Source organism: Condylura cristata, unplaced genomic scaffold, assembly GCF_000260355.1.
Source record: "Condylura cristata isolate star-nosed mole 26May11 unplaced genomic scaffold, ConCri1.0 scaffold00002, whole genome shotgun sequence".
Classification (NCBI taxonomy): Eukaryota; Metazoa; Chordata; class Mammalia; order Eulipotyphla; family Talpidae; genus Condylura; species Condylura cristata.
This window is the reverse complement of record NW_004567103.1, coordinates 51,483,838-51,499,441: the sequence shown is the minus strand read 5'-3', so window position 1 is coordinate 51,499,441 and position 15,604 is coordinate 51,483,838.

Here is a 15,604-nt window from a genome sequence, read left to right as displayed (position 1 = left end):
CCAGAAAGAGAAAGAAAAATACCAGATGGTTTCACTCATAGCAGGAGTATAATGGACCAGGCAAGAAAATAACAAGAATAATGAACAACCATATACCAGAGACATTTTGTAGGTGTGGAATGGGGAATGGGCTCAAAAACGGAGGGGTGGGGAGGGAAATGCACAGGATTATGGTGATGGCACACGGGTGACTTGGTGATGGGAAACCTGCAGGGATTACAATTGAGATGGAAAAAAAAATGTACAAAATGATGTAAAAACAAACTGTTATAAAATTTAAAAAATTAAAATAAATTAAAAAAATAAAACAAAAATCTACATCACCTATGAGGTTCAAATGACCATGATCCCACCTAGCTTTTCACATCCCCCTACACATTCCACCTTCACTTATTTAAAAAGTCCCAATGGGTTCTTCCTCAGGACATTTTCATGTATTTCTCTGCTTGAAACACTTGTCCTTTGCTGTTGCTTGTTTGTTTGTTTAAGCTGTATTTTTAAATTTACTTATATAAAGAACTAGATATAAGCCAGAGGTGCAAGGGGTGAGAAGATTCACCAGAACCTTGGTGAGGGGAGCAATGGTGAGAGAGGGGAGGTCTGCTACACCATGTGGGCCACCTCCCTGGCTGGAGAACAAACTCAGGAGGCAGCAGTGATAGCATTATAGCACAGAGACTTAACCCCTACATCAGCAGGGAGGGCCACACCTGCCCTTGATAAAGAGCCCTTCTTACACCACCCTGATGTAAAACACCCACTCTTCCCCCATTGAATCTGTTTGGAGTCACTTAGTAGCAATGATTTTAGCTTATTTGCTCACTTACATATTTATTTTCTACCTCTCTCACTAGGATGTGTAGTTCTTGTGAGGAAGGGATTGCTGCTTTCACTGCAGATCTCCTGTGTCTAGAACAGTGTCTGGCACATAGTAGGCATTCAGCAGAGCATTGGTTACTGACTTGAACTGTTTGACTCCAGAAAAAGTGACTCCAATCCAGAGAAATAGTTGAGAAGGAATGTCAAGATAATAGATTGACAACTGCCTTGATTTCTAGTAAAAAATATTGTTGACTTTCTTTGGCTTAAAAAATCAGAATAGTCTCTCACAACCAGAGCAAGTGGAGTTAAGAGTCAGTGGTGGCTCCATGTTAGCATTCGTTACTAAGAAGTATCAGCCCCTGAGGATCAATATGTTAAATTATCCTGATAGAGTTAGATAGATTTATGCCTCTGCCACTTCTTGATGGGAAAGACATCCTCCCAGAAGTAGTACTTAATTTTTAAGCCATATCCAGTCTCATTACAGACCTCTTATTTTATAGTTCTTAGAAACATTTCAGTGTCAGCAGTCCCTGCTTCTGGATGCCACGTGGAATCTGACTCCTGGAATCTCTGCTGGAGATCTCAGCAATTACTGTATACAATCCACTGGATTATAATGTAGCTTTAGGTTTTTCTGTTGTTTTTTTAAAGATTTATTTATTTATGCATACAGAACTGGAGTACAGGCCAGAGGTGCAAGGGTGGTGAGAGGATTCACCAGTAACAGAGTGGGGAGCAGAACAGGCTAACTGACAAAGTACACCTCTGAGGAGAGTAGCAGGAGGGTCAGGAGAGGTCTGCTGCACCATGTGGGTCACCTCCGGGACTGGGGATCGAACTCATGCTGAAGTGACTTTAGCTTCCTAGTGCTGTGCTTTAACCTGCTGTGCCACCAGGGAGGCCTCTAGCTTTAGGTTTTTAAGGGTCTCTCCTGGAAGATGCTACCACTGTCACAAAGCATATCGCCTAAGGCACTTACTTCTCTAGCATGGTTACTAGATGTTCCACATCAACCCATGAGGAACCCAGAAGAGTACAATAACCAGGCTGGCTTCCTTGTTGATGGTCCAGCCTGCAGCAAAGTAGCCTATTGACTCTTTTCTTATACCTGTAAGAGGGGAGGGTTCTCCATTTGCGTATTGCATTTTATCTTTAATCCACCTTTAGACATTACTTTGTTAATTCTGAGTATGGTTTTAGGCAGAAAACAGGACAAGATTGGAAAGCAATCAGGTATCTGACAGTTAAGTGGTCTCGGTCAAGTTTTCCAATCCTGTCAGGTACCATACACAAAGTTATGTCACCCAAGCTGTGTTACCAGTTCTCTTTCTGTTTATTGTAAAACTTACTGCTAGTTGCAACTTCGTTTAAAAGATGAGTCCTATATGCACCATAAGTACTTGTTTCTCTCAGTCATGAGTTTTCAGATCTATGTTACTATGAAGTTATTAACTTGGTATATGTTACCTGATGGTATTTGTAAAATAACTTGGATAGAAAATGCTGTCAAAATTCTGTAACTGTTTCATTTTTTTCTAGAGGACCAATTTATAACACTGTATAAGAGTAGAAACAGAATACAGAAGCACCCCAGGGAAGGGGAAGAAGTAAAAATGTTCATGTTCTGAGGTATACATGACTGAGCACCTTGTTACCATTTATATATGAAAAGTGCTATAATCACTAGGACTTGCCGATACATATTTTTTAAAACTTATTTCCTAAATTTTAGCTTTAAAACTAATTTTTAATGTAAAGAAAAGTCTACTTTAAATAAAAATTATATAATAGTTCCACTTCTACTTTGGCCTTCAGGCCACAGTGTCACACAGGAGCTTCGTCAAAATGCAAATGTGGGGACCCCAACCCACATTCCCTAAATCATAAAGTCGAGGGTTGGTCTAGTAGTTTTATCTCTAAAAAGCTGAGCAAATGAATATTGCACATACTTAAATTTGAGAAAAACTGTTAATGGAGCAGCATCATACATAACAGTGGAATCTCTACCATGAAAGCTGATGGAGCAGAGCAATCATAAATGAGGGACTCAGCCTGACAGGAACCTGTGGTGAATTGCAGAGCTCAGGTCCCATTAAGGGCAGAATTGCTATGCAGTTTTGGCTGATTTTTCTATCTAAAAATGTGATTCCACCATTGTCAAATTTTCCAATACTGCATAGGGGCCATACATCTAAAATTTCAAGTTAAACCTGTGTATTCTGAGATGCTATCAGACAATTTAAAATTTTAAATAAAGCTCAGGCGAAAAGCACTTCGTGGTCAGGGTATCTTGGATGTTTGAGGAATACCCAGAAGTCAGAGTGGGCATTTCATGTGAGAAAAATAGGCAATAGAACAGGAAGATATAGAAAATAATATTGGAAAGATAACAAAGACCCACAGGTGTAGTGATCTGAAGGCATTGAAAGGATTTTAATTTTTCTCTGAATGAAATGAGACACCATTGGGGAATTGGAGCAAAAGTGATATAACCTAATTCATATTTTAAAGGATCATTCTCACTACCATTTTTTAGCTGCCAAACTAGATCTCCAGGCCTCTCATCACAATAATGCATTAAAATACAGCTGTATTCTTGAAAAACTCAACCAGCCAGTGTTAGATATAAACCTTGATATTAGTTCTGGACAATAATGAGTAATATTATGTGATCTTGGCAAATATCTATTTGGTATGTCCTATGAACCTCCAGTGAGGTGCTATTTCTGGGTAATCAATTCTTTTTTCAGGCTCCTCTAATCTTGGCAATTAAACCTGTCTCTTTTTCATTTGCCTGTCCATGTGCCTGTCCATGTGTCCATGGATAATTCAGATCCATCTTTCAAATGATGATATTTCATTTTTCATTCAAGTTCATAAAGTTTTTCAAATACAATATGGTTCATGATTCCTCTCAAACTTTCAAAGTGCATGCCAATGTTGAAGGATAATGCTCAGTGGAGTTAAGCCTTCACAGCATGATTCTGCTGGTCAGGACATTGTGGTTTCATTTCATTCATTTATTTACTCCTACTGAGTTTGTTGTTAAATCAAACTTTATGCATTTTTCATTTTTATCTCCAACTTTCAGGAACTGTACATTTTTATTCTGACCTAAGTGTAGGATTCAATATATTTTTAAAAAATATTTATTTATTTATGCAAATGGAACTGGGGTACAGACTAGAGGTGCAGGGGTAGCGAGAGGTTTCACCAGAGACAGAGTGGGGAGCAGAACAGGCAGATCAACAAAATACACTTCTGAGAGGAGCAGTGGGTGAGACAGGAGAGGTCTGCTGAACTATGTGGGTCACCTCTGGTGCCAGGGATCGAACATGCACTGAAGCAGATGTAGCTAGCTTGCAGTGCTGCATCCTAACCCATTATTCTACCAGGGAGGGCCCGGATTCTATATTTATTCCAACTATATTTGATTTTGTTTAAGCAATGTTGAAATACAAAGTGGAATTGGTATTCTCCTGAGTTTTGTGTTATCTAAATTTAGGTAAGCATGTCACCTATGTCTCAAATTATTCTTATAATTTTGAATAAGACAAGAACTGATGACAAGTTTGGGGACTCCTCTAACCTACTGAGTCATAACATTCTATGTCATGACTTATATTAATAATTAATATTGCACTCTTTTCTACAAAAATTATGTCTGATTTTAAAGATCTCAAAATCATACTCCGGCACTAGTAAACAGTATTTGGCACTTGCGATGGAGATACTTTGACATCCTGAGCTCAAAACAAAGCAATGTCATGCTACAGATTTGCAACTACTAGTTCCTGTGACCCACAGTTAAACTTTCTTTGTATTATGTATTGTTGAGTCTCTCCTTATCAACTTCAAGAGCACCAAAAATCATTAATCAACGTTCAATGTTTCAGAAAACATGTTTTGCTTATCTGATTACTAAAATGAAAAAAATGGAGACTCATTAACTCTTACTTAGATGATATTTAAAGTGATAATATTTCCTCAAGGTTTCTCCCTCTCTAATTCATTCTCTACATCACCAGCAATTATCCTTTTGTACCATCCATAAATTTCATTTAATAAACCTAAAGCTGAGGTAGAGCATATTAGAATTCTCACTTAGAATTAAATTCTCCTTTGTCTCAAATACAGTGGTAGACTCTTGAATGGTGAAAAAGACAAGATCTCTATATTCAGGGCATTTGCAATTTAGGAGAGAGAGACATACATAAACTGTTCATCATGATGCAATATGGGACAAACAAGGATTTTTTTTTTTTTAATAGCCAGCTTGCTAGTAAGAGCATCTAATCAAGTTCAAAGGAGGTAGAGTTTAAAAAGCTCTTCCTGAGGCTAATGAGTTGGGCCTTATTAATGGATTTAATATGATGGACAAAAAGCATAGAGATATAATAGGGTAATAAAAAAAAAAAAGACGATGAAACAGGTTGAAGTAATAGGAGACATTTTGACAGGCGTGGATCAGAAACCAAATATCTAGTTGAATATATTGAAATATTTCCACTAGGTGATGAGAATCAGTTGGTGTGGTTTTAGGCAATGTAGTGACATGGTCAGGTCTAAATTTCAAATCATTCATTGAAAACTACATTGTAATTACAGTTAAAGGTGGCAATACTAAAAGCAAGGAAACTACATTAAAAATCATTTTCGTCAGTCAGGAAAAAGATAATTGTCTTATATCAAACAGTGAAGGATAGCAGTAAAGAAATCAAAATAACAGAGAAAAAATGAAAGGTGAAATAAAGTAATAAAATCATTGACTGATTTGATATAGAGAAGCAAACAATTCAAAGAAAGACAAACTTATGAGCAGCATATAAATGCTTGCAGACAAACTTATACATTAGTTTTGTGTATATTATATGTGTTTTTTGTGTATATATGTATGTATGTAAGTATATCTGTTTTATAACTTGCACTTTCAAAATTGATTTCACTATTCGAGGTCCTTTGAATTTCTTCATAAATACAAGTATAGACTTACATAAATATCACCACCACCAGGCATCTCACATAAAGCAAATGATTCCATTATCTCTAAAATGTTGCCTCATGTCCAGTTTTAACCAATTCTGGCTCCTATCTCCAGTCCAAGACAACACTAATTTTCTTTCTTTTGTTATATATTTAAATTTTCTGAAAATGAGTCCTTTGAATCTGACATCTTTCTCTTAGCCTACTAGTTTTGAGCTGCATCCATATTGCTGGATATATCCATTGATTTTTCTTTTACTTGCTGAAAAATATTTTATTGTATAGGTATATCATATTTTGATTATAAATATACTAGATTTTCTTTATCCATTCACCAATTTATTAGCTGTGAACTTTTTCCAGTGAAGGATTATTATGAAAAATGTTGTCATGGACAATCACATATCAGTATTTTTATGGGTGTGTGTTTATTTTCATTTCTCTTAGAAAGATATCTATGAATGAAATTTTTAGATTGCATATAAGTTTATGTTTAATTTTTTTTAAAGATTTATTTATTTATGCATACAGAGCTGGGGTACAGGCCAGAAGTGCAGGGGCGGTGAGAGGATTCATCAGACACAGAGTGGGGATCAGAACAGGCAGAACGACGAAGTACACTGCTGAGCAGCGGGTGGGTCAGGAGAGGTCTGCCACGCCATGTGGATCACCTCCGGGGCAGGCGGGGATCGAACTCATGAGAAAGTGGCTTAAGCTACTCAGTGTTGTGCTTTAACCTGCTGTGCCACCAGGGAGGGCCTATGTTTAATTTTTTTAAGAAACTTTTTCTGTTTTCCATTCCCACCAGCACTATGTTTGAGTTCCAATTTCATTGCTCCTTTACCAATGCTTTGTATTGTTGTTGTTTATTATAACCATTCTACTGTGTTTGTAGTGGAAAGACATTCTGTATTTAATTTACATTTTCCCAATAACTAATGATTATTCCTTTGTGTAAAATGGCCATCCAATGGCCATATTTTGGTGAAATACTTTCAAATCTTCTGTTCATTATAAAATATTAGCAATTGTTTCCTTAATACTTGTTCTATAATTTATGTGAACTAAAGCAAAAGAAAATATTTATATTCTCACACACTTTCTGAGGGTCAAGAATGTAGTAGAGGTTTAGCTTGGTGATTCTGGCTCAAGGTCTCTCATGCGATTGCAGTTAAGATGTCAATCATCTTGAAGGTTTGACTCAGACTGAAGGATCCACTTCTAAGATGTCTCACTCACAGGCTGTTGTTAACTGAACCTTTCTTCATGACATGACAGCTAGCTTCCCTAAGAATGAAGAGAGAGAGCAAGACACAGGCCTCGATGGCTTTTTATGACTTAGCCTTCGAAGTGACATATCATCACTTCTGCTGTAGTCTATTGGTCACACAGTGTAAATGTTATAAAATGTGGGAGGGTGCTATAGAAAGGACTACTATCAAGAGACAAAAAATCATTGGAGGCCATCTGGAGGCTAGCTACCACTTCTATAATGTAATTGGAGTGTCTTCTTGTTGAGTTATAAAAATTCTTTATATATCCAGGATACAAGTCCTTTATCAGATATGTGATTGTGAAATACTTTTTTCTAGTTTAGGCTCATCTTCATTATCTTAATGATGTTTTTTGAAGAGCAAAAGTCTAAGATCTTGATGAAGTCTAATTTAACTACTTTTTTATTATAAATCTCACATTTTGGTAGCTTACTAGAAAATCTAAGTCACATAAAAACTTTCTCCTTTAATTTCGTATAAAAGCAAAAAAAAAAAAAAAACAGGTGTAGTGGGTGGCTCAGTGGTCTAGAGTAGAGGACTATGGATGCTTTGATGGTGGGATGTTGTGGTAACATATATCTGAAGAGGTATGAACCTATTCCCCTAAGTCATATTCAGTGCTGTAAATCAATATTAGCTTAATAAACAAACAAACAAAAAGCAGGGGGAGGAGGAACACACTTTCAATGAAACATGCCTTTTAAAATATATTGAGCTTTGTTTTGTCACCTAGAATATGGTCCATCAAGGAGAAAGTTCTATGTGCACTTGAAATGAACGTGTATTCTGCTGTGTTGTATGAAGTATTCTAAATTTGTCACTTAGGTCAATTGGGTGAATAGAAATATTCAAGGCTTCTGTATCCTTGCTAATTTTCTATCTCATTGTTCCATAACTTAGTGAGAGCAGTTAGATAATTCAAAGACACCAGGTTGAGTCTCTAACCATATTTTCCAGCCATAATTTTGTAATTGTGTATTTCTCCTTCAATTCTCTCAGATTATGCTTAATATATTGTGGGTCTCTGTTATTAGATATGTTCGAATACATAATAGTCACATATTCCTAATATTGGCCCTTTTGTTACTATAAATGTCTTTCTCTTCTTTTTTTTTTTTACAACATTCTTCATTTTTGTACAATGTATGCTTTTTCATCTTGGTTGCAACCACTTTGGTTGCAACCGCCATAGACTTCCCACTACCAATTCATCCATGTACCATCACCATAGTCCTGTGTGCTCTTCCCAGCCCTGTTTTTATCCTATTCCCCTATTCTTTCCATAAAATGTCTCTGGCTTATAGTTGTTTATTTATTTTAGTTTTTACTTTATTAAAATTACTTTTTTTCCCCCCGATCCCTTATGCTCCTCTATGAATGAAACTATCTAGTATTTTTATTTTCCTTCTGGCTTAGTTCACTAAGCATGATTCCTTCCAGCTCCGTCCATGTTGCCAAAAATGACTTGAGTTTTTCTTTTTTGATCATTGAGTAATATTCCATTGTGTATATACACCAATCTTTTTGATCCAGTTATCTATTTTTGGTCATTTGGGCTGATTCCACATCTTCCTTATTGTAACTAGTGCTGCAATAAACATATGGGTGCAGATGTCCTTTTGAATTCGTTTTTTTTTTACACTATTTTGCTTGGTATTAATATAACCATTCAATCATCTTTTTTACAATTATTTTATGCATGGCACATCTTTCTTCTTCTATTTACTTTGAACATATTTTTGTCTTCATACTTAAAGTGAACTCTGGTAAAGAGCATATAGCTGACTTTTGCATAAGCTCTTACTTTAGAATGTTTAATCCACTCTCATTTATTGTAATTATTGATATGACTGGATTTACATTTGTCATCTGCAAGTTTTTTTTTAATAATAGCATGTGTTCTCTTCCTTTTTTCTACCATATGTGTTACATAATTGTATTTTAGTGTAACAATTTTAATTACTCTGTTGATATTTTAATTTATTTTAAAGATATTTTCTTAGTGGTGGCTTTAGGGTTTGCAGCTTAAATCTTATGTGTCAAAATCTATAACACCACTGGCTTAATTCCAGTAAAATATAGCAACTTGTTCTACCGTGGTCATATATACTGCATATAGTTATGTTATAAACTAAGCATTATAGTATTCTAATTATTGCTGTATATATTAATATATTTTAGAAAAATTAAAACAAGAAAAATATTTATACAATTTTTTACTTATCCACATATTTTTCCAGCACTCTTTATTGCTTCCTATGAATCTAAGTTACTGTTTGCTATAATTTCATTTCAACCTGGAAAATTTCCTTTAGTCCTTTAATATTTTTTTCTAACTTAGAGCAAATTCTATTTGGTGTTGTTTTGTTTTCAACATTTTCAAAGTCAGCACACTGCCTTTTTGTCTCCACTTTTTTTTTTTTTTTTTCCTGAAGGGAAATCAGCCGTTTCAAGGTTTTCTCTTTAACTCTGAGTTTCAATATTTATGATGGGCCTGAGTATGAATTTCTGTCTTTAACCTGATTGCAGTACACTGAGATTCTAGGAGCTAGAGATAGAGATGATAGAGATAAATATATAGTTAGCACCAAGTCAAAAAGTTGACTAGTATTCTTTGATGTATTTTCCTCTCCTGTCTCTCTTTCCTCACTGTGAGACCCTCATTACATACAAGTTGGATACTGGATGTCCCATGGGTCTCTGAGAACTATGCATTTTCCTTGAATTTTTTCCTGTAATTTCTTCAGGTAGGGTTATATATATATTGATCTATATCTACTTCCATTGATTTATCTTCAAGTTCACAGACTTCCCTTCTACCTACTTTATATTTGAACTGACTTCATCTATGTATTTTTTTCTTGTGCTGCTATACTTTTCAACTCTAGAACTTCACTTGTTTCTTTCTAGCAGTTTCTGTTCATTATTAAAGCTTCCTAAACTAGGAGTTACTATCATATACTTTTCTTCAATTCTTTAAAATAAGATTTCCTTTAACTATCAGAAATATTTATAATAATCACATTGAAATTTTTGCTTAATTGAATTTCTGAAAATCCTAGAGAAAGTCTTTTGCCCCACCCCCAACCAGCAGCCTACAGAGAGTTCCGCTCTTCCTCTCCTTGCTCCTTAACTCTGTATGTTAAAATGTGAATCTTTTAGGTTATATATTATATAGCCTCTCTAAATGAATAATGTTTCCCCTGAGTTCTGCTGTCCTGGGTGTTTTGCTTTTCTTTCTGGCTTGTTTATTTTAATCCGTGGAATAAGTTTCCCCCATAAAGCGTGGTTGCCATATCTATGCAGTAAGTTTTACTGTAATTTTAAGTTTTAGCATGGTGTCTAAAAGGTCACCCCTCTATGTCTTCATAGTTTAAGAGGCATCCTTTAAATAGAGAGAAGTCATCTATCAACTGGAGTCAATGAAAATTCCACCTGAGTGGGTGTTGGGGAGTGTGTTGAGACAATTTCCAAATGATGGACTGGACTTGACTTATCTCTGCCTTAGATTTCTACTTATATCCCAGGACTAGTTTTTCAGTTTTTTTCTTGTTGCTCTATTCCAGTTTCCCTGCTTCACAAACCTGCCACATATTATTGCCTAAAGCCAGTTTTGTTGTTAACTGAAGGTCTAACCTTATATTCATCAATGGCTGCATCTTGACACTGGATATTTTGCCTTGATAGCTACTTGCTGTCAGTAACTTCTTCGGTTTCTGGGTTCTGTCTAAGTTCCTAGTTTGATCTCTTGCATCAGCAACTAAATTCCTAACCTGGTGAGTAAAGTTAACAGAGAGAATATCCTAGTTAGATCATGCTTTATTAACTATGGTATTTCTTGTGGCTCTTGACAGTATGTTGTTCTTAATAATTACTTTATAAGTGTTTGTGGTATTAAGTAAAATGACTATAATTGTTTCCTTAATTATCACTTTAATCTCATGTAAATTTGTAAATTGCAAGCAAAATTAACTTACTATTGATATACTACTTATCAGAGAAAGACAATTTAAGAGTATTATAAAAATTTCAGATATTTACACATGTTCTCAAATTTATGTGAGTAGTGTGGATTTAACTAAAATATAATATCTAAATAGAGAATCTCATTCTATTTTAGCAATGGTGATGAACTTAATAATTAACCATCATGGCAACTATACCCTCCACAATGATATCCATAAAATAATGCTACTTTTCCTGGAGTAATATGCATATTAATTAGTTCCTGGAGCACTTGAGAGACTTCTTTTTGATTCCCATCAGCAAGGTCAGAATGCATCCACCTTAGTTAGCAGCAAATTTTAAAATCTTGAAGCATTTGGGGGTCACAGAAAAGATTGAGAACCCCAAGGGAAGGGTAAAAACCAAAGGTAGGAATTTTTCACTGCCTTGCAGTGAGACCATGTAACCTAATCAATGGACTGTATTTGTAAGCATCCTAATCCCCGTTGCCCACAATTGGAATGGACAGTTTTGTTCAATTAGTACATGGCCAGGATAGATTTGAATTTAGTGTTGGAAATGTAGGTTGTTACATTAAAATTCAAATATTCAAATGAGGATCCTCAAGTGGATTCAGATTTAACAACTGATACCAACCTATGTATAATAATATAGGAAATTTGCTCACTAGAATTTTAAACTTGAGTTATGATTTACTTCAAGATAAAAATGCCAAATTAGCTCAACCTTGCTTACAAACTGCTAATCAATTTTAGGTTTTCACATATAGGAATTCCCTGAATATATAGAAACCCCCATATATCAATCAATTAAATAGTTCTTTTTAATTTCTATAGCAGAAATGACATGTTGATGTTCCCCCAAAGAATATGACCACTATTAATCATCTTTTGTTTCTAAAATTCTAAAATTGAGCAAGTGAATTATGTATATACATAATCAAATTTGAAGAATTCCTTAATCCTAAGGAAAGAAATGCTAATTTATGTATTTGAGTTATATGAAATGTTAAATTGTGCCACTGTATTTTGCTAAAAATAAATGTCATTAGCAATGTAATAATAAATTCCAGGTAAATAACTTCAAAGTATAAATAACTTGGATAAAGGCTGATAATAAAGTAAAATTACATACTACAAAAGATATAAAACTGGCTTTAAATTCTAAGTTAACAGCTTGGTTTTCTTTTAGAATTTTTGATTTTCGGTTAATTTAGCTAACATTGATTACAACAGTGTATGTGATTCGGAATCAAGGATCACAGCTCCTCTTATACAAGTCACCCTACCACCCCACCACCATCAGGCAAATAGTTTCTTGATCAAATCCTCTACATAAGCACACTTCATCGGGGAGATTTAGAGACTTCGAGAACTAGATGAATCTTTAGTGTAAGGAAAGAATATCATTACATCTTTCAATTGTGACCTAAAATGAAACACTTCCTTATCATGACGTGTTAGTTAAAAAGAACGAAGAAACAAACATGGCTAAAGTGGGTGCTCCTAAAGATGAGTCTGGAGGGTCTGGGTTATACACCTTGTTAGTATCAAATGGTCTAAGATGGCAACCTATCAACTGGATCTGGCAAGTAGATATCATCGGCCTACACAGATGTTTTTAAACAACTGCAAAAAAATTTTAATTGAAAATTTTCACATAAAAATCCTGATTTCTTTTTTGTCTTGAAAATCTCTGGTGGAGGACAACGGGTGCCTTGGTAGACAATAAGATGTGGTAACAAACATCTGAAGGGGTGTGATCCTGTACCTCTGGCACATATATGGTCTGTAAACCAATATTACCATAACAAACAAAAAGTGAAAGTACAACCATACTTTACCCACTAAAAAATCAACTTAAGAATCTGGACTACTACAGCACTCAGATTTCCATGTGGAAATACCCTGCTTGCACTGGCTAATGGCTGCCCAGCAAGGATGCAGGTTTCCCCTAGTTGGTTTCAGTTCTGCTCTTCAGTTCATGCATGTGCAAATTTTACCAGCCCATTCGCTGTAGTCATTCGCCAACCTTTTATGTATTTGATTGGGTGATCCTTAATTTGGTAGGCCCCTTTAAGTTCCAAGAATCTATGATTCTTCCAATTTAGAGAAATACATAATGTATTAGTTCCTAGCATGATAAACTTCTACTTTAAAAAGATTAAAATCAGCCCTCCCTATGGTGCAGCGGGTTAAAGCACAGCACTGAGAATCTAAAGCCGCTTCCACATGAGTTCAATTCCCGCCTGCCCTGGAGGTGACCACATGGTGTGGCAGACCTCTCCTGGCTCACCCGCTGCTCCTCTCAGCAGTGTACTTTGTTGATCTGCTTGTTCTGCTCCCCACTCTGTCTCTGGTGAAGCCTCTCACCGCCCCTGAGCCTCTGGCCTGTACCCGAGTTCTGTATGCACAAATAAATAAATCTTAAAAAAAAAAAAAAGATTAAAATCATAAAGAATAGACAGTAGTGATAATTTAGTACACAACTATGTGTAGATATAGGAAAAATAAGGCACATACAGTTTGGCCAAGGAAGAATTTAAAAAAAAAAAAAAAAGAATTTTGAAACAGAATTGAGGAAGCAAAGAACATCATTTTATCGAGCATCTTCCTGAAGACAATGTGCTAGCCTCATGGTATTACCTAATTTGTTAAATCTCACAACTTATAAATTGCTAGGTATCTACCCTATTATAAAGACAAGAAAATTTAGGCTCACAAAAATTAAGTCAATTGTCCAAAGGCACACAGCCAATAATTGTAGAATTTGAATTGTTCTCTAAAGTTATTGTTCTTCCCACCATATCAATAGACAATTACTTCACCGTTTGACCTATAGTCAGACTATGAAGATTCCCATTCCAAAAAATATAAACATATAAATGTGAACCTTAAATCAATTACCAGTTAAAAATTGGAATAAAAAACGAAGACAAGAAAACACAACTTAAGGTAGTGTTTAAATACCATGAAGAATTGCATAAACATCTATTAAGCATTCATCTAACCAGATATAACTCATTTCATGGATGCTCATGTGAATATCCATTCTGTCATATTGCTTTCACAAAATGACATTATGACAAAATATTTTGTGATCTGTTCACTGGTAGAAACATACACACAGTAAGAAACGGAATACCCAGTTTTTCTGAGATTTTATAGGATACTGGGAGCAACATTATTAAAATGTGTGCTATACGTTCCTTAATCTATCTTGAAAAAAGAACAACTCTAATCACATTAAAAGAACCCAAATATTATCCAAGAATTACCTTTTAATTTCAGAAGTCTGGTTGTGGTTTTCAAGGCTCATTGTATTTTTTTTTTTTTTCATGATCATCATCAACTGCAGAAAAATAATCCAGCATATAGTAAGAATCAATTCAGTCATGTATCTCTTTATTATATTGTTTCAGTAGTACACTTGCTCAAAACACAGTTTAAATTAGATAATCAGCTGCACAAATATTTAGCACAATTAATCTATTTTAAATAGATGAGATGCATAAGAAATATTTATGTTGTGATCCAAATTTAAATCTCTTGGCTTTAAAAACAAGGCCAAATAGCAAAGCTTCCCTTACTGTTTGTGCTCTATAGTATAACATCTCTTGATTACTCTGACAGAGTTCCAGTCACAGGTTGTGAGTCAGAAAGAGGATTTTCAATGTCCAGCAGCTAAATGTGTCAGCCATGACATTTCTGAAAGTTCTATTTTTATATACAGAGAGAAGGAAAAATCACTTCTTTGTATCTGTCCTTTGCAAAATTCTCAGTTTAACTCCAGCTTCAGATATGTACCATGGTGAATGCATTCTTAGTTAACATGACAAGCAACTGACATTTTTAAACTGGAATAATGCATGTAATGAAAAAATAATCTACACAACTTTGTTCCTTCTGCATTCTTATTCCTTCTTTCAGTCATAAAGCCTGTTAAAATGCAGTTGAAATAATACAAAATGCAATTCAAATCTCACCATTGTCCTAATCCCTTTTTCCTACTCTTTTACAGCTTATCTAAAAATGTTGAAATGTAACTTGCCTCAGTTATAATATTATGTGAATTAAGAGTCAGTATTGTTTGGAAGCTCCTTTTAATTGGTCTACAGGGAGATTTCTGTATATATTAAAATGATTGTATGTCTAAATTAGAACAAACCTACGCTTAAACTTCCTTTGTGTTTAAATACATATTAGAGGCAAACCATTTTAATACTCCTTAGAGTAGGTTTTATTGCTAAAATTATTGGTTTGGCCAACTTGGTATAAATGGAAATTTCTGATTGGCTGTCATATCAATGTCAGTGAAGCCCAAGAAGTGTATGGCTCTGGCTGTTTTCCTTATTGTTATTTATAAATTCTGTTTCATAACAGCAATAAGATGCTTCAGGCCTTGCAGTTGTGGGGGATTATTGCTCTTGTCAGGTGCAAAATCACTGGCCCCTCAGCCTTGTGCCTCAAAACACCACTAGAGGATGTAATCACTGAGAAATGGAATTCCTGGAATTTCTTAATGTTTTATTATGCACATCTAACATTTAAAATAAA